The sequence below is a fragment of the Aquarana catesbeiana genome, linkage group LG01, assembly GCF_042186555.1.
Source record: "Aquarana catesbeiana isolate 2022-GZ linkage group LG01, ASM4218655v1, whole genome shotgun sequence".
Lineage (NCBI taxonomy): Eukaryota > Metazoa > Chordata > Amphibia > Anura > Ranidae > Aquarana > Aquarana catesbeiana.
This window is the reverse complement of record NC_133324.1, coordinates 355,859,444-355,885,609: the sequence shown is the minus strand read 5'-3', so window position 1 is coordinate 355,885,609 and position 26,166 is coordinate 355,859,444.

Below are 26,166 nucleotides of genomic sequence, written 5' to 3'. Positions count from 1 at the left end.
AGCAAGATCACTACAGATATCAGAGCAGACTTCCAGAATTTGGGCTCTAGAATGGAAGCAATAGAGCGTAAGCTAGATATTACGGTATCCAGGGCTTACCAAAATACAGACCACATACACGTGATACAAGATCAATTGGACGTGGCGTTGAACCGTATTGATGACCTTGAAAATCGGTCCAGGAGAGACAATTTTAGGGTTAGAGGTATCCCTGAATCCGTCACAGATGTCCCTAAAGCCATACCACACCTCATGCAATCTCTTATCCCTGCAATACCGCCACACAAACTGGAACTGGACAGGGCACACAGGTCACTGGGACCCCCAAGGAGGGACGGGGACCCCAGGGACATAGTGGTAAAACCACATTACTATAGTGTGAAAAAAGAGATCATGAGGATATCCAGAAAACAGTCACACATTTCTTTCCAAGGTCAAGACATTCAGATTTTTGCGGACATTTCTCCAATGACCATTCAAAGACGTAGATCACTAAAACCTTTACTACAAGTACTTTCCCAGAAGGAAATCAAATACTGGTGGACCTTCCCTTTCACCCTTAAATTTACCTTTAATAATAGATCTCACTCTTTCTCCACCTTTCCAGAAGGGGAACAAGTTCTTCTCTCCTTGAAACTCATTGCTCTAGAATCAAACATGGATACATCTAATATGCAGGCAGGCCATTACCTACCAGTCCTCTCTCCCCCTTATGGAAGTCATTCAAGACCAAGAGAGTGAAGGATCAAATGCCCACCTGAAGTTTGCCTGTGCTCTTCCTAATTTTCTTTTACCTCAGGGCACATCCCTGATAGGAGACTTCTACGAGACCCTCATGTTTAACCCTGCAGACTTGTATTTCTTCGAGATACCAAATCTTTCACCCTTTCGATAGAAGTATGGCTCTGGGTACAAGCCGTCTATTGATTCTTTTTCTGGACAGCCTATACTTTTACAGAAACTTGTTCACCTCCACATCTAATGATCCTCTCGAAGTTGGAGGGATCACTCCACAATAGTGGTCATGAACAGATCCCACGGGTATAAGCACTAAGGGCACCACCTGTTCAGGGCATCCTATACAGGGGTGACCACAGATTTCTTTATTGAGGACACATCTCTTCATAGAATTTTATATCTGCAGCTTGTAGTCTCTAAGTTTTGCACCCCCCCCCCTTTTATCCCAGGTTCCTGGACATCTCCTTATTCCTGGACTCACTGACCAATTTTCTCCAATCTTTCTCCCTTCCCGATTTTTTCGGGACAGTTTTCATAGAAACAGGCGTTAAATGTCCTGTAGGAATGTTTTCACCTTTAGTTGTTCATATATAATGTTGGATATTGATACATGCTATAATCTTTTATTTGCTAGGTTTGTGGAGTATCAAGGTCCAAAGTCGGCTGCGGCTCGGCTAGTCATGTGCACCCTCCCATCTCCCTAATATGGTATTTCTGTATTTGGGTGGTAGGAAGACAGCCCTCTTGGTGGGTTGTTTAAAGTTGTTTCCCACTGACGTAGGAGGGGGTCCATCCCCCTTTCTTCGTTACAGGCCTCTGTTTGGCCTTTTTGTTCATTCTCTTAACTTTTCTTTTTCTTCCCTAACTAACCTCTTCTTTCTGATTGCCAGCACTCTGATGATCCTCTTTCATCCGGAGGCTCCAGGTCCCAGGTTTTCTCCCGCAACACTGCCAAGGTCGATCACATTGAGGCTTTTAAGGGTAAGTGTTTCACACATTGACGCACCACTTTTTTCATTAGATCGTGTCTTCTAATACCTTGACCTCACCGTCGCTCAGAATCGTCTCTCATAACGTACAGGGAATAAACTCGGTGGTTAAGAGAAGGAAGATCCTGCAGGGATACCGCTCCCAGAAAATGGATGTGGTGTTGTTGCAGGAAACACACTATCCAGTACAGTACAACCCTTCCATCCTTCACGCTCACTATCTCCTTTTTCACTTGGCAAACGCTAAGGATAAAACAAAAGGGGTTGCAATACTGTTTGCAAAATCCTGCCATTTTAAGACCACACAGGTTTACAAAGACATGGAGGGCAGATTTATCATGGTGAAAGGAATGCTGGATGACCAAATGTACTCTCTAGTCTCGTACTACTCCCCCAACAAGGGTCAATCTCAATTTCTCCGCTTATTGTTCCAAATGTTAGAACCCTTGTTGAAGGGAATAGTGATATATGGAGGGGACTCCAATATAGCATTCAATCTATCCCTGGATAAATCTAAACCTCTTTCATCTCAACTTACGCACCCCAAGAAAATTAGTACTAAAATTGCTAAAATGATTTTTAATCAAGGTCTAGCTGACATTTGGAGGGAACTTAATCCGACCTGCAGGGACTACACACATTTCTCGAATCCCCATCAATCTTACTCCAGGATAGACCACATCTTCATTTCAGCTCTTCACATACCATCAGTTAAAACATCATACATCAAAGACTCCTCCCTTTCAGATCACTTATCCTTGTTGTACAGGGGCATCAATCCAAACCCCCCCTCCCCAATGGAGACTTAGGGAATCTCTCCTTAAGGATCCTATCCAGGTCACAATCATTGAGAAAGCTATGAAGGAATTCTTTTTACTGAACGATGTAGAGGGAACCTAGGCTGAAACAGTTTGGGCAGCCCATAAGGCTACGATCAGGGGACAGCTAATCCAAATGACATCGCAAATCAAAAAAGAGAAAGCCTCAGACGTAGTAAAACTTGAAAATAACTTTGCTGCATTATGTAAGCAACACAAATCAGACCCTTCAAAGGTCAATACTGCACAATTAGATGCTGCAAGAGTGGCTTTGAATTTAGCTCTCACGGTTAAAGCCGAGGTTTCCCGGCGTTGGACCGGAGCAAAATTTTATCAGCATAAAGATAAAATGAATACTATTCTAGCCTCCAAACTCTCCCCCAAACCATGTAATTTCACTATACCTAAGATCAACAACAAGATGGCACGTCCACTTTAAATCCCCAGCGTATTTTACAATCATTTCAAGATTTCTACGCTAAATTGTACCAATGGGGCAATTCCATTGAGGAATCCGGAATTGAGGCATTCATGGCAGAACTGAAAATTCCCCGCCTCAAGAAAAATCATGCTGATCTGATGGATACACCTTTCTCCACAGAGGAAACCCTTGAAGTTATTAAAAATTTAAAAACTAGCTCCGCCCCAGGCACGGACGGTTTCTCCAACATTTATTACAAAACATTTGCAGTCACTTTAGTTCCTCATCTCAATAAGTTTTTTAATTCTAAAAGAAAGGGTGAAGCCATCGAAATCCATGCAAATTCAACCTTCATCTCCGTTATCCCCAAACCTGATAAGGACCCATCTCTAGTAGAAAACTATAGACCTATCTCCCTTATTAACAATGATCTAAAAATCCTCACCAAAATTTTGGCCAATAGATTAAGCTCTTTCATAAATCAATACATTCATAAGGACCAGGTGGGCTTCATCCGAGGGAAACAGGGCCCGGATCAAATTAGGAGGGCGACTGATATTGTTTCAATCCTTCAGTCTGCCTGGGATGGAAGCCCTCAGCAGGAGGGCCTTTTGTTGTTGTTAGATTTGCAGAAGGCTTTTGACTCTCTCTCGTGGTCACACCTGTTTACTACCCTCCGGAGATGGGGGTTTGGAGAATTCTTCATAGGGCTTTTACAATCCTTATATTCATATCCGGTGGCCAGGGTTAAACTCCAGGGTTTCGTTTCCAATCCCATCCCGATCTCCAGAGGGACCAGGCAGGGTTGCCCTCTGTCCCCTATAATCTTCGCTATAGCGATTGAAACATTGGCCATAGCGATCAGATCAGATGTAAACATTCAAGGGGTTAGGTGAGGGCATTCAGTCCACAAATGTGCCCTCTTTGCAGACGATATACTGCTCTTTGTTACCTCCCCTATTATATCATTATCTAATATTATTAAGCTTTTAGACTCTTTCGGAAATATCTCAGGTCTACAGGTGAATTTGGCTAAATCACAAGCATTGAATGTTTCACTTCCCCTAGCCCTGGCCGATCAATTGAAACACTCTTTTAAATTCAAGTGGAGTGACTCTTCAATTCGTTATTTAGGTGTAAACCTTACCTCAAAATTTGAACTTCTCTATCAGGCAAATTTTCCCCCCATGTATCGCAAACTAGAAAAAGACCTTCACACTTGGTCCCTTTACAATATCTCCTGGATAGGTAAAATTAATTCCATTAAAATTACCCTTTTACCGAGATTACTCTACCTTTTCCGATCCCTTCCAATTCATATTAGGAAAGACCACCTCAAATCATTCCAAAGCAAGATAATTAAATTTATTTGGGGCAAAAAGGGATACAGGCTAGCTAGAAGGATCCTTTACAGCCCCAAAACAGGAGGAGGTCTGGGTCTTCCAGAACTATTTAAGTATTATCAAGCAGCCAGATTAGCTCAACTCTCAATGATTTACTTTAGACGTGAAATCCCGGATTGGATCAATATAGAAAGACAGGCGGTCCCCTCTTACACGTTAGACTTCCTTCTATGGTCCCCCCGCAAATCTAGACCTCCTATCATGTCCCCCACTCTCTCACACTCTTTGCGATTATGGGATCATATGAAAAACGTACCTTCTTTGACTTCAGAAACACAACCGCTGGCTCACATCTTCCATAATCCCCCCTTCAGACCAGGTATGGATATCAAATCCTTTCAATGGTGGTTGGATAAGGGGATGTATCGGATCGGACACTTTTTCACTCAATCGGGCCCTATCTCCCTGAAATTCTGTATAGAAAAGCTGGACATTCCCGATTCGGAGAAATGTAGGTATTATCAAATTTCTCACTTCATTTCCGCAATTTGGAAAAACAAACCCGCCCCCCCAGCCTTCTCTAATTATGAACGCTGGTGCGGCCAGGGTACAGAGCAAAAAGGGGGCATTTCCACAATATACTTTTCCTTATTAGAACCTACCACCAAATTTTCATATATGGAAGCCTGGGAGAGAGACTTACAAGAAACCTGGGACCTGGAGGAATGGCATAGAAGAGGAATAAGAGCTCATAAAGGTATACTGAACATCTCATTAATAGAAGCTAATTGGAAAGTGATGTCTAGATGGTATTTGGTTCCGACAAGACTGGCTAAGATGTTCCCCTCTTCATCCCCTCTATGCTTTAGGGAGTGCCAAGCCCAGGGTTCTACGATACATATTTGGTGGGAATGCCCCAGAATTAGAGGTTTTTGGAATAAAATTTTTAATCTCATTCGCAAAGTTACAAGCCTCCCAATACCTAAGAATCCACAGATTGCTCAACTGAACAGACACATCCCCAAGATCTCTAAGTTTTCTCATCGATTGATTACTTTCATGCTACTAGGAGCGAAAATTACGATCGCTAAAGCCTGGAAGACACCGAAAATTTCCTTTGTAGCTGCTAAAAAAAAATCTCTTGGATTATGTCCCAGGAAAGATTAGTAAGCAATATCTTGGACAATTCCAAAGCCTTTGAAGCAACTTGGGAACCCTGGGCAAAGCACTTAGGTATATCCCTTATCCCAGGGATCTCCTCGACTTGATAGTTATACTTGATCTGAGTGCTGGCTGCCTCCCTACCAATCCCCTTCTTCCTGCTCTTTCTTTTCTTTTCCTCCTTTTCTTTTTTATTGTTTTCCAGATATTGTCAGAATAATAGTTTTTTCAAGCAATCAGAGGATACTGTTCATCATCTATCCTGTTTTATATGAGATCATATATGTTTTCTCTTCACAATTCTAAAGTGTACAACCTCAGGGGGGGTGCTGTCTCTCCGGAGCGTTACAGTAGCTCCGGAGGGGTAGCACCAGTCCCACACTATACAGAGCACCCTCTCTTTTGATTACACAAGGGCCTGATCTGGACACAGTGTGATCCCATACGGGGTGTCTGGTCAGCCCCAAGTTTATAGTGCTCTATTATGTTATAGGTTTTGCATGGACGCTGATATTTGTATTGTTCATATCTTTCTTTAACCTTTGATTGTCCTTCTGGAACTGGAAGATACTATTTGAGGTTTTGTACATTGTAATATACTGAGATTGATATATTTTGTACTGTAAGATCTCTTAATAAAAGACTTAAACATTAAAAATAAATAAATAAATAAATATCCCCCCAAAAAATAAAAAATTTCTTTCTCAGTTTAGACCGATATATATTTTTCTACATATGTTTGGTAAAAAAAAATAGCAATAAGCGTATATTGATTGGTTGCGCAAAAGTTATAGCGTCTTCAAAATAGGGAAAAGATTTATGGCATTTTTATGGTATTTGTAATATTTTATTTTTTTACTAGTAATGGCAGTGATCTGTTATTTTTAGCAGGACTGCGACATTGCAGCAGACAGATTGGACACTTTTGACACATTTTTGAGACTATTGACATTTATACAGCGATCAGTGCTATAAAACTGCACTGATTACTGCATAAATGTCACTGGTAGGGAAGGGGTTAACACTAAGGGGCGATCAAGGGGTTAAATGTGTTCCCTCATGTGTGTTTCTTACTTTGGGGGGATGTGACTGACTGGAGGAGGAGACATATCATTGTTCCTAACTAGTAGAAACAGACTGTCTCTCCTTTCTGTCAGAACAGGGATGTGTGTGTTTACACACACACACATCCCCGTTCTGGCTCTCTTGCCCGCGATCGCGTGTGGCCGGTGGACATCGTGCCCCCCCGCAATGCAGTGGGCGTATTTGCCCACGCCTGCTATAGCTGTTTAAAGGACCGATGTACAGCTACAGCGATTTGCACAGGAGAGCCGACCTGCTGCAGTATAACGACAGCGGCTGGTCGGCTAGTGGTTGAGACAGTTGTCCCACCGAAACTGCAACTAAAACTTTGCAGCAAGAAATGTAAGAAAACTCTCCCCATTGTTCTGGCTTACTCTTCTCAGGCCCCTTTCAGATGGGTGGACCATATAGGTCTGCCTGTTAGTTTTTTAGGTGGTCCCGATTAGACCATCCATTGCCCAGTGTCCTCTATGAAGCAGCAGGTGTCAACGGACCTGTGTCGACACTGACATTCTGACCCCCTAAAAACGAATGGATGGCGATCTGTTCCCTATCCGTCTAGTGGATCAGATGGGATGGCCTTCGGGTGTAAAAGAACAAGCGGTCCGTTTACATTTGACAACCCATAGAGGACAGTGGGCTGTGTCTGCTCTGCATAACCGGAGCGGAAACGGACAAGCAATGTACCTATTTAGCAGTGATCTGTGGACAGATTCCCCACTGAGCAGGTGGACACCTGGCAGAGTTCACCTTATGTGAAGGGGCCATAGCCTATAGGCCTTGCCAGGAAACTCACACTTACTGCTCACAACTAGGGATGAGCTTCGCGTTGGAGTCGAACCCATGTTCGACTCGAACATCGTCTGTTCGATCGTTCGCCGAATTGCGAACGATATGGGCCGTTCGCGCCAAATTCGTGTGGTGCGTCACGGCCCATAATTCACTGCGGCATTGCATTGCTGGCTGATGATTGGCCAAGCATGCACTATGACCCGCATGCTTGGCCAATCACAGCGCCGTTAGTAGAGAGAGCTCTAATTGGCCAAAGCCAGGGTGGCTTTGGCCAATTATGGCTCAGGGGGTTTAGAACACGCCCCACACTATATAAGGCCGCCTGCATGGCGGCCCTGTGTAGTGTGTTCTGGCGTACTTAGAGAGAGAGAGAGACAGTGTCATTTCATTTGAGTTAGCTAGACAGTCAGTGAGTTAGCTGCACTTACAGTGTATTGTGTATATATATATGCATCCCAGGTGTTGTATATATATATATATATATATATATATATATATATATATATATATACACACACTGTATTCAGTTTAGCTAGATCCGTTCCTGTTATCTTCCTACTGACAGGCAGGCTTGTCTTGTTACAGTATTTACAGCTACCTGAAGAAAATTGCTGGTGTTCTTTTGATCCTATTAGTACCACAGCCAGGCAGCTAGACCATTTGTAGTTAGTGTAGTGCGTCCTCCTCACAGTGTTCAGTTAAAGCTACAAGTTAGTTTAGTGTGACCTCTGCACAGTGTTCAGCTAAAACTACAAGTTAGTGTAGTGCGTGTCCTTCTCACAGTGTTCAGCTAAAGCTACAAGTTAGTTTAGTGTAACCTCTGCACAGTGTTCAGCTAAAGCTACAAGTTAGGGTAGCACGTCCTCCTCACAGTGTTCAGCTAAAGCTACAAGTTAGTGTAGTGTGTCCTCTGAACAGTGTTCAGCTAAAACTACAAGTTAGTGTAGTGCGACCTCTGCACAGTGTTCAGCTAAAGCTACAAGTTAGTGTAGTGCGTCCTCTGAACAGTGTTCAGCTAAAACTACACGTTAGTGTAGTGCGACCTCTGCACAGTGTTCAGCTAAAGCTACAAGTTAGTGTAGTGCGTCCTCTGAACAGTGTTCAGCTAAAACTACAAGTTAGTGTAGTGCGTCCTCTGAACAGTGTTCAGCTAAAACTACAAGTTAGTGTAGTGCGACCTCTGCACAGTGTTCAGCTAAAGCTACAAGTTAGTGTAGTGCGTCCTCTGAACAGTGTTCAGCTAAAACTACACGTTAGTGTAGTGCGACCTCTGCACAGTGTTCAGCTAAAGCTACAAGTTAGTGTAGTGCGTCCTCTGAACAGTGTTCAGCTAAACCTACAAGTTAGTGTAGTGCGACCTCTGCACAGTGTTCAGCTAAAGCTACAAGTTAGTGTAGTGTGACCTCTGCACAGTGTTCAGCTAAAGCTACAAGTTAGTGTAGTGCAATCTCTGAACAGTGTTCAGCTAAAGTTACAAGTTAGTGTAGTGCGTCCTCTGAACAGTGTTTAACTAAAACTACAAGTTAGTGTAGTGCGACCTCTGCACAGTGTTCAGCTAAATCTACAAGTTAGTTTAGTGTGACCTCTGCACAGTGTTCAGCTAAAGCTACAAGTTAGGGTAGTGCGTCCTCCTCACAGTGTTCAGCTAAAGCTACAAGTTAGTGTAGTGTGTCCTCCTCACAGTGTTCAGCTAAAACTACAAGTTAGTGTAGTGCGACCTCTGCACAGTGTTCAGCTAAAGCTACAAGTTAGTGTAATGCGTCCTCTGAACAGTGTTCAGCTAAAACTACAAGTTAGTGTAGTGTGACCTCTGCACAGTGTTCAGCTAAAGCTACAAGTTAGTGTAGTGCGTCCTCTGAACAGTGTTCAGCTAAAACTACAAGTTAGTTTTTTGCGAGCTCTACACAGTGTTCAGCTAAAGCTACCTGTAGAAGGTTGGTGGTGTTCTCATACTACAGGCAGTTGATTTTGCTAGCTGCAGTATCAGTATATATATATAGATATATATATATATATATATCTATATGTCTATATATGTAGATATATATCTATATGTCTATATATGTAGATATATATCCCAGCTTAGTGCAGCTACAGGCCATTAGTATGTCTGGAAGGCCAACAAGGAGAGGCAGACAGTCAGAAGCCAATAAAAGAGGGCAAGCAGGCTCTGTGTCTAGAGGCAACAGTGCTGGTCGTGGAGAGAGTGCATCCTCATCAGCACGTGGCCGTGGGACACGCTTGGCCTTTTTTTCGGCAGCTGGCCGTGTTGAGCTGCAAGATGCGGAAGACTTGGTCGAGTGGATGACCAAGCCGTCCTCATCCTCATCCTCTCTCACCCATGCTCAGGGTACTTTGTCTGGCAAAGCCGCTGCCAACGCGGCCTCTTCCCTCAGCTCAATGGCATCAGTGACTCCTTCCCTAGCCCCACCATGTCCTCCTGAGGAGTCCCTCGAACTGTTTGACCACAGTGTTGGGTACATGCTCCAGGAGGATGCCCAGCATTTAGAAGGCTCTGATGATGATACTGAGCTAGATGAAGGCAGTAACGTGAGCACAGACAGAGGGGGTGCCCAAGAAGGACAGCAATCTGGCAGTCATTCTCCCCCTGCTGCAGCATACTGCCAGGTTTGCTCCAGTGATGAGGAGGGAGGGGATGATGAGGTCACTGACTCAACGTGGGTGCCTGATAGGAGAGAGGAGGAGGAGGCACATCACCAATGAGGCAGGATGCCCTCCAGGGGCCAGCCTAAGGGCAGCACACTGACTGCATCACACTCCAAAGCTCTGCATGTGCAGGGCGCTGCTGTCTCTGCGCGTTATTCCAAAATTTCTTTGGTGTGGGCCTTTTTTGAGATGAGTGCATCAGATCGCACCACTGCTATTTGCAACATATGTCTCAAGCGTATCTCGCGTGGCCAAAACATCTCCCGCTTGGGCACCACATGCTTGACCAGACATATGTTGACCTGCCATGCAGTTTGTTGGCAAGCGTATCTAAAAGACCCACACCAAAGAACAAAGAGGACCTCTCCTTGCTCCTCATCAGCTGAGATCTCCAACTCCACTATACCTTCAGTCCTCTCTGAGACCTGCACTGAGAGGAATGAAGGTGTAGAATTAGGTGTGTCACAGCCAAGTACTTGTGGGCAATCTGCTATCGGTACACCGACGTCAGATTGTACCAGGCAAATTTCCCTGCCCCAGCTGCTGCACCTCCGAAAGAAATTCGCTCCCAGCCATCCACATGCCCAGCGGTTGAATGCTAGCTTGGCAAAATTGCTAGCACTTCAACTGCTGCCTTTTCAGTTGGTAGACTCTGCCCCCTTCCGTGAGTTTGTGGAATGTGCGGTTCCTCAGTGGCAGGTACCCAAACGCCACTTTTTGTCACGGAATGCGATTCCGGCTCTCTACCGGCATGTGGAAGGCAATGTCCATGCCTCGCTGGACAGGGTGGTCAGCGGTAAGGTGCATATTACCGCTGACTCATGGTCCAGCAGGCATGGACAGGGACGTTACCTAAGTTTCACCGCACATTGGGTGACTCTGCTGGCAGCTGGGAAGGATGCAGGACAAGGTGCAGTAGTGTTGGAGGTTTTTCCACCACCACGCCTCCAAAATGTCACTACTAATGATTGTGACACACCTCTCTCCTCCACACCTCCTCTTCTTCTTCCTCCATGGCCTCTTCCTGTGCTTTGTCCTCAGAACCAGCGGTGCTCCGTAGCCGTTCAAGGGGCTACGCAAGTATGCAGGCCAAAAGATGCCATGCGGTGCTTGAGCTGGTGTGCTTGGGGGACAGGAGCCACACTGGGGCAGAGGTTCTGTCAGCTCTGCAGGAGCAGGTTCAGAGGTGGTTGACGCCACGCCAACTTAAGGCAGGAATGGTGGTTTGTGACAATGGCTCCAACCTCCTCTCTGCCCTCCGATAGGGACAAATGACCCATGTGCCCTGTTTGGCTCACATCCTTAACCACTTACCAACCGGCCCATAGCCGAATGACGGCTGCAGGGTGGTTGGATAACTCTGGGAGGGCGTACTATGACATCCTCCCAGAATTACCCTCTCGCGCACCCCCTGGGGCACGCACCCGAAAACACATCCATGACCGCCGGGTCCTGAGGACCCAGCGCATCACGGATCCCGGTAAATGGTCGCTGATCGCGGCCGTTTACCATGTGATCGCGCTGTCAAATGACGGCGCGATCACATGTAAACAGACCGGCGTCATCTGATGACGCCGGTTCCTCTCCTCCCCTCCTGTGTACCGATCGGTACACTGTGAGCGGAGAGGGGGATGGATGGATGGCTGCAGAGCTGTGGGCTGGATGTGTAGTGCCCACAGCGCTGCACAGAGACATCCAGCCATCCATCCATCCATGCTCAGCCATTCATAATGCTCTGCAATGCTGTGCAATACTCTGCAAAGCCCCACATTACCCTGGAATACCCAACATTACTCTGCAAAGCCCCACATTACTCTGCAATACCCCCACAATACTCTGCAAAGCCCCACATTACCCTGGAATACCCCACATTACTCTGCAGTACCCCCACAATACTCTGCAAAGCCCCACATTACCCTGCAATACCCCGCATTACCCCGCCATACCCCGACATACTCCGACATACCCCGCCATACTCCGACATACCCCAACATACCCCGACATACCCCGACATACCCCGCCATACTCCGCCATACTCCGCCATACTCCGCCATACTCCGCAATACCCCGCCATACTCCGCAATACCCCGCCATACTCTGCAATACCCCGCCATACTCAGCCATACCCTGCCATGCTGAGCCATGCTCGGCTGTACTCGGCCTCTGTATGTGGCCAGGCTGTGGAAGTCTCACACATGTGGTATTGCCGTACTCAGGAGGAGTGTTATGTGGTAGAAATATTGTATAAATGGACAACTTTGTGTTAAAAAAAAAATGCGTTTTAACCACTTCCCGCCCGCCGGCCGTCATACAACGTCCTTGACTTTGTGCGGGGATATCTGAATGATGCCTGCAGCTACAGGCATCATTCAGATATCAGCTTTTTCAGCCGGCGATTCCCTACACCATAAGAGCAATCATAGTGGCTGTTCCACTGCTAGATCGTTCTTACGGGAGGGGAGAGGGGATAACCCCCCCTCCCGTGCTTCTACCGACTCACCGCTACGATCGAAGCCAGGATCGTTTTTTTTTTTGTTTTTTTTTAATTTCAGGCTTCCCGGCCTAGAGGTGAGATGTGGGGTCTTATTGACCCCATATCTCACTGTAAAGAGGACCTGTCATGCCATATTCCTATTACAAGGATGTTTACATTCCTTGTAATAGGAATAAAAGTGGTCAAAAATTTTTTTGGGGGGAAAAAAGCATCAAACTAAAATAAATAAAGTAAAATGAACAATAAAAAAAAAAAAAAAATTTTAAAGCTTCCCTGTCCCTGTGTGCTCGCATGCAGAAGTGAACGCATACCTAAGTCCCGCCCACATATGAAAACGGTGTTCAAACCACACATGTGAGGTATCGCTGTGATCGGTAGAGCGAGTGCAATAATTTTGGCCCTAGACCTCCTCTGTAACTCAAAACATGTAACCAGTAAAAAATTTTAAAGTGTCGCCTATGGGGATTTTTGAGTAGCAAAGTTTGGCGCCATTCCACAAGCGCATGCAATTTTGAAAGGTGACATGTTGGGTATCTATTTATTCGGCGTAACTTCATCTTTCATATTATGCAAAAATATTGGGCTAACTTTACTGTTTTGGTTTTTGTAAAGCACAAAACAGTTTTTTTTCCAAAAAAAAACGCGTTAAAAAAATTGCTGCGCAAATACCGTGCGAGATAAAAAGTTGCAACGACCGCCATTGTATTCTCTAGGGTCTTTGCTAAAAAAACATATATAATATTTTGGGGTTCTATGTAATTTTCTAGCTAATAAATGATGATTTTTACATGTAAGAGAGAAATGTCAGAATTGGCCTGGGTTCTCCAGAACGCCTGAAGGTGCTCCCCTGCATGTTGGGCCTCTGTATGTGGCCACGCTGTGTAAAAGTCTCACACATGTGGTATTGCCGTACTCGGGAGTAATAGCAGAATGTGTTTTGGGGTGTAATTTGTGGTATGCATATGCGGTGTGTGAGAAATAACCTGCTAATATGACAATTTTGTGGAAAAAAAAAAAGTAAAAAAAAACCTTGATTTTTCCAAAGAATTGTGGGAAAAAATGACAACTTCAAAAAACTCCCCATGCATCTTTCTAAATACCTTGGAATGTCTTCTTTCCAAAAAGGGGTCATTTGGGGGGTATTTGTACTTTCCTGGCATGTTAGGGTCTCAAGAAATTAGACCGTCAGTACTTCAGGTGTGATCAATTTTCAGATATTCGCACCATAGCTTTTGGACTCTATAACTTTCAAAAAGACCAAATAATATCCACCGATTTGGGTTATTTTTACCAAAGATATGTAGCGGTATAAATTTTGGCCAAAATATATGAAGAAAAATTACTAATTTGCAAAATATTATAACAGAAATGAAGAAAAATGTATTTTTTTACAGATTTTTCGGTCTTTTTTCTTTTACGGCGCAAAAAATAAAGAACCCAGCGGTGATTAAATACTACCAAAAGAAAGCTCCATTTGTGTGAAAAAAAGGACAAAAATTTCATATAGATACAGTGTTGCATGACTGAGTAATTGTCATTCAAAATGTGAGAGCACCAAAAGCTGAAAATTGGTCTGGTTAGGAAGGGGGTTTAAGTGCCCAGTTGTCAAGTGGTTAACTTGGTGGTGCAGCGGTTCTTGGGCAGGTACCTGGGCTTACAGGACATCCTGAGGCAGGCCAGGAAAGTCTGTGTGCATTTCCGCCGGTCATATAATGCCAGTGCTCAGCTGGCAGACCTCCAAAAGGAGTTTAACCTGCCCAAGAACCGCTTAATCTGTGACATGCCCACCAGGTGGAACTCAAGGTTGGCCATGCTGCAGCGGATGCACGCACAGCAGAGGGCCATCAATGAGTACCTGTGCGACTATGGCACCAGGACAGGGTCAGGGGAGCTAGTTTTTTTTTTTCCCCACGCCAGTGGGCCATGATCAGGGATGCATGCACTGCCCTGTCACCATTTGAGGAGGCCACGAGGATGGTGAGCAGTGACAGTGCATGCATCAGTGACACTGTCCCCCTTGTCCACCTGTTGGAGCACACGCTGCGTGGAATAATGGACAGGGCACTTGAGGCAGAACAGAGGCAGGAAGAGGAGGACTTCCTTAGCTCTCAAGGCCCCCTTTATCCAGACAGTGTTCCTGCATGCCCGCCAATCACACAGGAAGAGGACGAGGAGGAGGAGGATTGTGTCAGTATGGAGGTGGAGCCTGGCACTCAGCATCAGCAGCAGTCTTTAAGGGATCAGTCCCAAGAAACACATGGACTTGTACGTGGCTGGGAGGAGGTGGCTGTGGACCATGTCGCCCTTAGTGACCCAGAGGACTCCAGACCGAATGCATCAGCAAACCTACGCTGCATGGCCTCCCTGATCCTGCAAAGCCTGCATAAGAATCCTTGTATTCGTGGTATCAAGGAGAAGGACCAATACTGGCTGGCAACCCTCCTTGATCCACGTTACAAGGGTAAGGTTGCGGACCTTATCTTGCCATCGTAGAGGGAGCAGAGGGCCTTGCAGAAAGGTCTGTGCAACGCGTTCCCAGAGACTGGGAGGTTACAAACTCCTGTTTCTGGACAACATGTTGCTGAGGCTTCGGTCAGTCAAAGAAGGAGCGGTGGAGAAGGTGGCCATCTGACCGATGCGTTTAGACAATTTTTTAGTCCGCAGCCCCAAGGTATGATCGGTTCAAGCAACCATCGCCAGTGTCTGTTTTACATGGTGCAGGAATACCTAGTGGCAAGATCTGACTTGGACACCTTTCCCATTGAAAATCCTATGGGTTACTGGGTCTTGAGGATGGATCACTGGCCAGAGCTTACACAGTATGCAATTGAGCTACTGGCCTGTCCTGCATCCAGCGTTCTTTCAGAACGCACATTCAGTGCTGCTGGAGGCTTTGTAACTCATCACAGGGTGCGTCTGTCCACCGACTCGGTCGATCGTCTGACCTTCATAAAAATTAATCAGTCTTGGATCACCACCAGCTACCAAGCACCTGATGCTGATGTAACCGAATAATTTTTTTTGAAATCTCAGATCCCTTCAAAGACTGCCTATGCTGATGCCTATCTGTTATGCTGAGTAATTATCCTCTTCCCCCTCAATGATCACGCTGATAGCTTGTAAGAACATTTTTGGTTCTGGGCACCGCCACCAGTGCCTAAGGCCCAATTTTTCAGCCCCTGTTTAACAGGGGCGTGTAATTACAATTTGCAATACTTTGCAGCAGGGCTCGTTCCTGCGTTCCAACTAGAGTATCTGTGAGGGGTTGCAGTGTTGTGGCACCAGCACCAGTGCCTAAGGCCCAATTTTTCAGCCCCTGTTTAACAGGGGCGTGTAATTACAATTTTTGATGCAATACTTTGCAGCAGGGCTCGTTCCTGCGTTCCAACTAGAGTATCTGTGAGGGGTTGCAGTGTTGTGGCACCAGCACCAGTGCCTAAGGCCCAATTTTTTAGCCCCTGTCTAACAGGCGCGTGTAATTACAATTTTTGATGCAATACTTTGCAGCAGGGCTCTTTCCTGTGTTCCAACTAGAGTATCTGTGAGGGGTTGCAGTGTTGTTGCACCAGCACCAGTGCCTAAGGCCCAATTTTTCAGCCCCTGTTCAACAGGGGCATGTAATTACAATTCTTGATATAATATTTCACAGCAGGGCCTGTTTCTGTGCCCACTAAGAGCGAGTGAGGACTTACAGTGTTGTGGCACCAGCACCACCACCACCACCAAAGGCCCAATTTTTCTGCCCCTGTTCAACAGGGGCATGTAATTACAATTCTTGATCTAATATTTCACAGCAGGGCCCTGTGAGGGCTTACAGTGTTGTGGCCACAACAACACCTAAGGCCCAAATTTCTGCTGAGTATATAGGGCAGGCCCCTACTTTCAAACATCCAACTTACAAACGACTCCTACTTGCAAACGGAAGGAGACAACAGGAAGTGAGATGAAATCTACCCCTAGGAAGGGAAATTCTCTCCTGTAAGAGTTAATATGGGAAAAACGTTTCTCCTTTCCATTGATGCTTTATCACCAATCCTTGTTTCACAAAAAATCCCAAATTTTCAAAAAACATTTGTCATTGGGACAAAAAGTGAGGTGAAATCTTCTGAAGAGGAGTACAGGCAGCAAAACAAATGTCACAGGGGTGATAACCCTTCCCTATATTTTCCAAAAAGCTTAAAATAGATTTTTTGGCTGGAGCTAAACACGTTAAAAATGTACCAGTTCAAAATTACAAACAGATTCTACTTAACAACAAACCTACAGTCCCTGTCTTGTTTACACCGCCTGTATACTGCTGTTCAGAGTACAGAGCCTGTATACTGCTGTTTCCTTTTTTAATTTGGGTGCACGGTTCCCCTTAATATCCATACAAGACCCAAAGGGCCTGGTAATGGACTGGAAGGTACCCATGTCGTTTGTCTCACTGATTTTCATCCATATTGCCAGGACCCGACATTACATTAAAGCCGCAAGCAGTTTTAAATGACTTTTTTTCCTTTAAAAATGAAATTTTGTGCAGGGACTGTTCTAAGCACGGGAAACACGCGCCACTTTACAGGCATACTATAGACACCCCCCAGGTACGATATTTAAAGGAATATTTCACTTTTTTTTTTTTTTTTTTACTTTAAGCATCATTAAAATCACTGCTCCCGAAAAAACGCCCGTTTTTAAAAGTGGGTCCCCAAACCCTTTTTAGGACAATACCATGCAAATTAGCCTTTAAAATGAGCACTTTTGATTTCGAACGTTCGAGTCCCATAGACGTCAATGGGGTTCTAACGTTCGTGCACATTTTCGGTCCGTTCGCAGGTTCTGGTGCGAACCGAACCGGGGGGTGTTCGGCGCATCCCTACTCACAACATAGTTGTACAGGGCACCAGACTTTGTGGTTGCAGGCCAGATCCATTGGGGGTCGCACCAAACACCCAGCTTATACAAATATATCTTTTAAACCCTGTCCACACCTGGGGTGTAATGTGTATAGGGGGTGGAGCCTGATTTGTGACGCTATACCGCGGTCACCTCGCTATTTGGTTGTAGAGCCGACATATGTTTTTATTAGCTAGCACTGCTTAAGTGCTTTTTATGTCAGCGCAATATGTTTTTTACTTTGCTCATTAAGGAATGTGAAACGGAGAGCACTGAATGAATGAATGAAAGATTTGTATAGTGCTGCAAATGCGAATTGAATCGCCTCAAGGCGCTTGATCTGTGCTGTTAGACCTGTTTCTTAGAAGAGATGGGCACTATATTCTGTGTGTTTTGTCCCTATCTCTTATGCTCATCTGATATGATAGGAGCCGATTTGCAGTTATAGGAGATCTGGAGGCAGTGAAAACTACATCGACTTTTGTTGCAATCCCCGTGGGAAACAGCTTCTTATGACCTACTGGTGGTGCAGGGGTCATAACTGTGAGGTGAGCAGCTAGTGTGCTCTGGTGGAGGACAGTGGCCCCTAAGCTACATGCAGGGTGCCAGACGCATGGATTTCAATGGGTTTTTTTTTCTTTTGAAGCACATAATTAGAGCCCGAGGCTCTAATTTGCTTCAAAAAAGGGTGGGCTCGGGGTGCAGACACTGCGCCCTGAGCCCATCCAGTTGTGTGACAATAGCAAATTATTATTCGCTATTTTTTTCCTGCTTCTCCTGCCAGCCAATCAGGAAGCGGGTCTTAGGACCCGATTGGCTGCCAAGAAGGAGATGCAGGGAAAGCCACCAAGGAGGAGACGCAGGGGGAAGCCGTTGAAGCTGCCTGCGACCTGGATGGGGTAAGTGCAGGGCTGGTGGGTGGATGGGCAAGTGACAAGGGGGAGGGGTTGTGGCTGGTTTGCCGATCAACAGCCACTGGGGGATTTTGACTGATAGATTGACCGAACGGGGTGGATGGTGGGTTTGACTGATGGAGGGTAGCGAGTGATTTGTTTGCCCCCCCCCAAAAATGGAGCACCAGCCACCACTGGAGGAAGATAACATTGGCACTGTGTGATGGCTGTAATCATGGTTGTAAAATATTGATATCAGAGGAAAAGCTTCAAGATATAAAGACGGAGCGGGTTGTGACCATTTGGAGCATGGACACTTTATGTACGACCAAAAACATAAATGTATTTTACTGGGAATTTATGTGATAGACCAACACAAAGTGGCACATAATTGTGCAGTAGAAGGAAAATGATAAATGGTTTTCCAAATGTTTTAAAACTAAATATCTGAAAAGTGTGGCATGCATTTGTATTCAGCCCCCTTTACTCTTATACCCCTAACTAAAATCTAGTGGAAGCAATTGCCTTCAGAAGTCACCTAATTAGTAAATAGAGTCCACCTGTGTGTAATTTAATCTCAGCATAAATACAGCTGTTCTTTGAAGCCCTCAGAGGTTTGTTAGAGAACCTTAGTGAACAAATAGCATTGTGAAGGCCAAGGAACACACCAGACAGGTCAGGGATAAAGTTGTGGAGAAGTTTAAAGCAGGGTTAAGTTATAAAAAAATATCCCAAGCACTGTTCAATCCATTACCTGAAAAAAGAAAGAGTATGGCACAACTGCAAACCGACCAAGACATGGCCATCCATCTAACCTGACAGGCCAGGCAAGGAGAGCATTAATCAGAGAATCAGCCAAAAGGCCCATGGCAATTTTGGAGGAGAGAGAGATCCACAGCTCATGTGGGAGAATCTGTCCACAGGACAACTATTATGCCGCGTACACACGGTCGGACTTTCCGGCATACTTGGTCCGGCGGACCAGAGTGTGCCGGACAATCCGCCCGTGTGTGGGCGGCGGCGGACTTTTCCGGCGGACTTCTTCCCAAAAGCCCGCCGGACCTAGATTTTAAACATGTTTGAAATCTTTCCGTCGGACTCAGTTTCGGGCGGAAAGTCCGCTCGTGTGTGTGCTGGTCCGACGGAAAGCCCGCTCGTGTGTAGGCTGGTCCGACGGACCAAATACGACACGAGGGGATGGTATTGCATCTCGCGCTCGCTGCAATAGGAAAAACAAATCTTCCTATTGCGGCGAGCGCGGGGCATACCAGGCCCTTAGGTCTGGTATGGATTATAAAGGGGAACCCCGCTACGCCGAAAAAACGGCGTGGGGTCCCCCTAAAATCCATACCAGACCCCGATCCGAGCACGCAGCCTGGCCGGTCAGGAAAGGGGGTGGGGACGAGCGAGCGCCCCCCCCCCTCCTGAACCGTACCAGGCCGCATGCCCTCAACATGGGGGGTGGGTGCTTTGGGGGAGGGGGGCGCCCTGCGCCCCCCCCCCCCCAAAGCACCTTGTCCCCATGTTGATGAGGACAAGGGCCTCTTCCCGACAACCCTGGCCGTTGGTTGTCGGGGTCTGCGGGCGGGGGCTTATCGGAATCTGGGAGCCCCCTTTAATAAGGGGGCCCCCAGATCCCGGCCCCCCACCCTATGTAAATGAGTATGGGGTACATGGTACCCCTACCCATTTACCTAGGAAAAAAGTGTAAGTAATAAAACACACTACACAGGTTTTTAAAATATTTTATTAAACAGCTCCGGGGGGGGATCTTCCTCCGGCTTCGGGGGTCTTCTTCCGGCTTCGGGGGTCCCTCCGCTTCATCTTCTCCCGGCGTCCGGTTGGTTCTTCTCCGCTCTCCGGCCTCTTCTCCCGGTGTCGCAGGTCTTCGGCCGGCTCCTCCGCTCTCTTCATGTAGCTCTATTGCGAGCGGAGGTCCGGACTTCTGGGCTTCTTGGCTTCTTGGCTTCTTGGCTTCTTGGCTTCTTGGCTTCTCTTCTCTTCTCTTCCCCCAGATGTTGACACGACGCTCTCTCCGGCTGGACTGGTCTCTGAGGGCTGCGTTGTGACTTATATAGGCGGAGACCCCGCCCCCATATGATGTCACAGTCCCTGGGCATGCTGGGACTGTGACGTTTTAGGGGGCGTGGTCGACCACGCCCCCTAAAACGTCACAGTCCCAGCATGCCCAGGGACTGTGACATCATATGGGGGCGGGGTCTCCGCCTATATAAGTCACAACGCAGCCCTCAGAGACCAGTCCAGCCGGAGAGAGCGTCGTGTCAACATCTGGGGGAAGAGAAGAGAAGAGAAGCCAAGAAGCCAAGAAGCCAAGAAGCCAAGAAGCCAAGAAGCCCAGAAGTCCGGACCTCCGCTCGCAATAGAGCTACATGAAGAGAGCGGAGGAGCCGGCCGAAGACCTGCGACACCGGGAGAAGAGGCCGGAGAGCGGAGAAGAACCAACCGGACGCCGGGAGAAGATGAAGCGGAGGGACCCCCGAAGCCGGAAGAAGACCCCCGAAGCCGGAGGAAGATCCCCCCCCGGAGCTGTTTAATAAAATATTTTAAAAACCTGTGTAGTGTGTTTTATTACTTACACTTTTTTCCTAGGTAAATGGGTAGGGGTACCATGTACCCCATACTCATTTACATAGGGTGGGGGGCCGGGATCTGGGGGCCCCCTTATTAAAGGGGGCTCCCAGATTCCGATAAGCCCCCGCCCGCAGACCCCGACAACCAACGGCCAGGGTTGTCGGGAAGAGGCCCTTGTCCTCATCAACATGGGGACAAGGTGCTTTGGGGGGGGGGGGGCGCAGGGCGCCCCCCTCCCCCAAAGCACCCACCCCCCATGTTGAGGGCATGCGGCCTGGTACGGTTCAGGAGGGGGGGGGGCGCTCGCTCGTCCCCACCCCCTTTCCTGACCGGCCAGGCTGCGTGCTCGGATCGGGGTCTGGTATGGATTTTAGGGGGACCCCACGCCGTTTTTTCGGCGTAGCGGGGTTCCCCTTTATAATCCATACCAGACCTAAGGGCCTGGTATGCCCCGCGACGGGGCTAGCAAGGTGTCAATCTCGCCGATAAAAGCGGCAAGATTGACATCCTTCTCTAGTCCCGTCGCACCTGAGTCACGTTCAAAATGAACGGACTTGTCCGTGTGTGGGCAAGTCCGTTCATTCTGAAAGTCCGCCGGAACTCCGGCGAAAGTCCGTCGGAAAGACGGGCGGACTTAGCCCGCCGGAAAATCCCGGCGTGTGTGGGCAAGTCCGTTCGTTTTAAAGTCCGGCGCACCTGGCGGACAAAGTCCGTCGGAAAGTGTGCCGGACCAAGTAGGATAGAAAGTCCGCTCGTGTGTACGCGGCATTAGTCTTGCAATCCACAAATCTGGCTTTTATGGAAGAGTGACAAGAGGGAAGCCATTGTTGAAAGAAAGCCATAAGAAGTCCCATTTGCAGTGTGCAAGAAGCCATGTGGGGGACAACTCAAACATGTGGAAGAAGGTGCTCTGGTCAGATGAGACCAAAATTTAACTTTTTGGCCTAAAAGCAAAATGCTATGTGTGGCAGAAAACTAACAATGCACATTACTGAAACATGGTGGTGGCAGCATCGTGTTTTGGGATGCTTTTCTTCAGCAGGGACAGGGAAACTGGTCAGAGTTGATCAGAAAATGGATGGAGCCAAATACAGGGCAATCTCAGAAGAAAATCTGTTAGAGTCTGCTAAAGACTTGAGACTGGGGCGGAAGTTTGCCTTCCAGCAGGACAACAACCCTAAACATACAGCCAGAGCTACAATCAATGGAATGGTTTAGATAAAAGCATATTCATGTGTTAGAATGGCCCAGTCAAAGTCCAGACCTAAATCCAATTAAGAATATGTGGCAGGACTTGAACATTTCTGTTCACAGACTCTCAATCCAATCTGACAGAGTTTGAGCTATTTTGCAAAGTAGAATGGGCAAAAATGTCACTCTCTAGATGTGCAAAACCGGTAGAGACATCCCCAAAAAGACTTGCAGCTGTAACTGCAGTGAAAGGTGGTTCTACAAAGTATTGACTCAGGAGGGCTGAATACAAATGCTCGCCACACTTTTCAGAGTTTATTTATATGTAATAAATGTTGAAAATCATTTATCATTTTCCTTCCACTTCACAATTATGTGCCACTTTGTGTTGGTCTACCACATAAAATCCCAATAATATACATTTATGTTTTTGTTTGTAATGTGACGAAATGTGGAAAATTTCAAGGGGTGTGAATACTTTTTCAAGGCACTCTATATTGTGCTTGAGCACAGGCACTGAAGCACTTTATTTTGGATTGGTTTTCTATGGTTGTTAATAATTTTAAGCAAAGGAGACTTATGTATAATATGTTGTAAGCACAGACACTGATGCACTTTATTTGTAAATTTGATTTGTTCAGATATTATAAATACATTGTGATGTATGAGAAGATTTGGAAATTGTGCGGCATCAATCAAAAGGTTTTAATTGTTTTATTTAGTGTGGTGGATGCACTTTAGGGTTTCAGTGGCAATTTCACCTTAAATATTTTTTTTAGAAGGGTTGTGCTAATTGAAGATTTTTTATTTTGTGTATACAAAAGTGTACTTCAGTGACAATGGCTATCACATTTGTGTTCTGTAAGCATAGCTTTTTATACGACAAAAGCAGGAAAAACTACCTTAGAAACAGCAGTGGTAATCTTCACAACAGCAACCTGGTATTGCTTGCAATTAACAGTCAGAAAACGAGAGCAAGTTATTGATGTCTTTGCCACAAACCACAATAACAGATGAATTGTTTCTCAATAGAACATCTAATAGTAAGTGATTACATTTTTCATATTATTGTGCTTTCAAGTAAGAGAATTGACCCTCAGTAACCTTAAGAATTTGCCTTCACCTGTGATTGCCTACTACATAACAGCTCCACATGGAATGTAATCTCTTGCTTTTGAAAGTACTGCAGAAGATTATGAACGGAGTTTATTCCCTTTGCTAACTCTACAGATGTTTATTGAATAGTATTTAAGGCCCAGTCACCCCATCACATCGATGTAAAGCATGGTAAAACACGCATGTTACCTTAATGCATGGTGAAGCACGAAGTACAGTGCAATGTCTTGAGGTACCATTTATTTTCTTTGGCACCCCAATGCATTTACAAAACACACACCATAGGAAAAAAAAATGTGTGGAAAAAAATAAAGCAATTTTTGTACCCATATAAAATTTGTTGCAGTAATGCTTGGATCAGCAATGCACAATAAAACTTGTTGCACTGCATGCATTAGCGCAAAGCATGTATACCTTGACTGTGAATATTTGCTACATAGCAGTCCTTTACAGAATGCAATTCCTCACTCTTACGCCTCCTATAGTCCTGTGTGTAAAAACTCTTCCCCCACAGCTTCTGTAGAGGTTAATAGGCCACCTTTCCTGAGATTGCTGCACTACAGGTTTAAGCAGAGCAAAATCACTTCCTTTACAACTTCCATAGAGTTTAATGCATCATATTGTACACTTTTGTGATTGCTTGCTGCTTGACAGTCCCAAGCAGAGTCAGCCACCCCCCCTCCGATCACACCGGTACGACACGAGATTTACAAATCATACCTGAAGTAGCATCTAATGTGTTTCTATGGCAGTGTCTTAATTAGAGATGGGCTCAGGCATGTTTGGGATCCTAGTCCAAACCCACCTGCCAGGAAGCTGACACTGCACGGCGCTAATAACAGGCAGTGAGACATTTCCCGGTCCCCAGCTACACAGACCGTGATTAGCAGTGTGCCGTGTTGGCTTCCTCTTGGGATCGGGCAGGTGGGTTGGGACTAGAATCTCAAACACGCCTGAACCCATCTCTAGTCTTAATAGGTACAATTTCAAGTAGTCTGACTTTTGCAAGACTTCAACACGATTTCACTGCCATAGACTATAATGTAAATCGTGCTGCAAATCGTACCTTTGTCTAAATCAGCACTACTTGAGCCTGAAGAAAGTTAAATATTAACCCTTTGCTAATTAAACTTTTGCTCATAACATCACTGTTCCTCCTTGTGACATGGACAGTCCCTCTCACTGAAGTAGCACTGAAGTCATATCAAATTGTTGCAAATTTCAGAGAAGTAGTGCTGAAGTAGCGCTGAAGTCATATCAGATTGTTAAAAATCTCACAGAAGTAGTGCTGAAGTAGAGCTGAGGTCATATTAAATTGTTACAAATCTCACAGAAGTAGTGCTGAAGTAGTGGTTGAAGTCGGGACTTTAAATCGCACTACTTTAAATCATACCCAGTGTGACCGCAGGCTAAGGCCCCTCTAACACTTGTGCGACTTCAAAGTCGCGCAATTTTACCACGATTTCGCGGCCGCGTTTTTGCCACGCTTTTGGATCAGTACTACTTTGTATGACTTTATAGGGTTGGGGTTTACAAAAGCTGCTTGTGCTTACAAAGTCGTACTGAAATCGTGTCTATATTATTCAGGTATGATTTGCATGCTACTTGAGGGTTTAACATTGAGGTCTATGGACATCAACTCGCATGGAAGTTGGACCAAAGTAGTGCAGGGACTACTTTGAAGTCGGCACGACTTAAAGTCGTGCCAATATGAATGGTAGTCATTGAAAATTATGGAGAATGACTTGTCATGCGATTTTGCAGTACAAAATCGTGGGACAAGTCATATAAGTGTGAAAGGGGCCTAAGTGTTGTCCTTTTTTCTGTAGAGGTTAATGGGCCACTGGGGTGGGGGTTGATGCATTCAGAAATTACATATTTATCACTTTTGTGGACAATTATAGAATGTGAGTAGATATCATAATGCTCCTGATTTTAAAAAGTTGTAGTATTAAAAGAAATTTCCTCTCTCCTTAAAAAAACAACAGCATAGAAATATTGAATTTAAGCAGACATATCAAAATGATGGGGCGTGGCTCTTCCAAATCAGAAAATTGATACTGAATCCAGCTGCCTCATCGCCCTCAGGATCGGATGATTTTTCAGAAAGATGCCACAACACCAGCTTCAGAATGTTTGCTAACTATACTTCAGCTGAATAATTTCAATAGACTCAACCCCTGAATGATAGACATATTCCAGTGTACTGTAGATTTTCAGTTCAGAAATGTTCATTTTTATAATTAATTGCCCATTTTTGCTAATATTATGAGCAGCTCTGGCATCTTTGCCAATCAGCTAAAAAATGTAAGAGATGTATGGTTAACTTAGTTGTAAAACACACATCCAAAAACAGAGCCCTAAATACTCAGAACTATTCCTAATGAAGTACATGACAGCAACTGTCTACCAAACTTTAATAAGCTGGAAAACACCTAATAAGTATGGAAATGTTATTCATGCATTAAGATCTCCTCCGAGATAAAGAGGAGGCAAATTCCTTTCCACTTTGTGCAAACATAATAATCTTTATTCTTCTAATCACAAATATAAAAATGCAAAGCAAACAGCAACATTAAAGAGCGTGTATTTCATTTAAGTGGGATTGTCATAATGTTTTGTTACAAAAGTCTTTTTAGCAAGATAATTATTCTCTTTTATATTTAATTGAAGAGCTTCACATTTGCTTAATGTAAAAATGAATTAAGTGATTTTCTTTAAATGTAGGCTTTAAAAACCAATTAACATTTCTTCTCAATAAAGATTTTATTTTGCCTTTTCTAGTAATCTAAATGCAAAGTTTAAGGCATTAGTCTGGACATTCCAATTACAGCAGCTGTCACTGATTCATTAATTATCTATGTCTCTGTCCCATTATCTCTAGCTGTTTTTACATTTCTTGATATTTCATTTTGGAATGATGCCACCAAGTGGTAATACCAACAGTATGTAGAACACTAACCAAGGAAGGATAGTTTCTCTTGCAGGTCAGT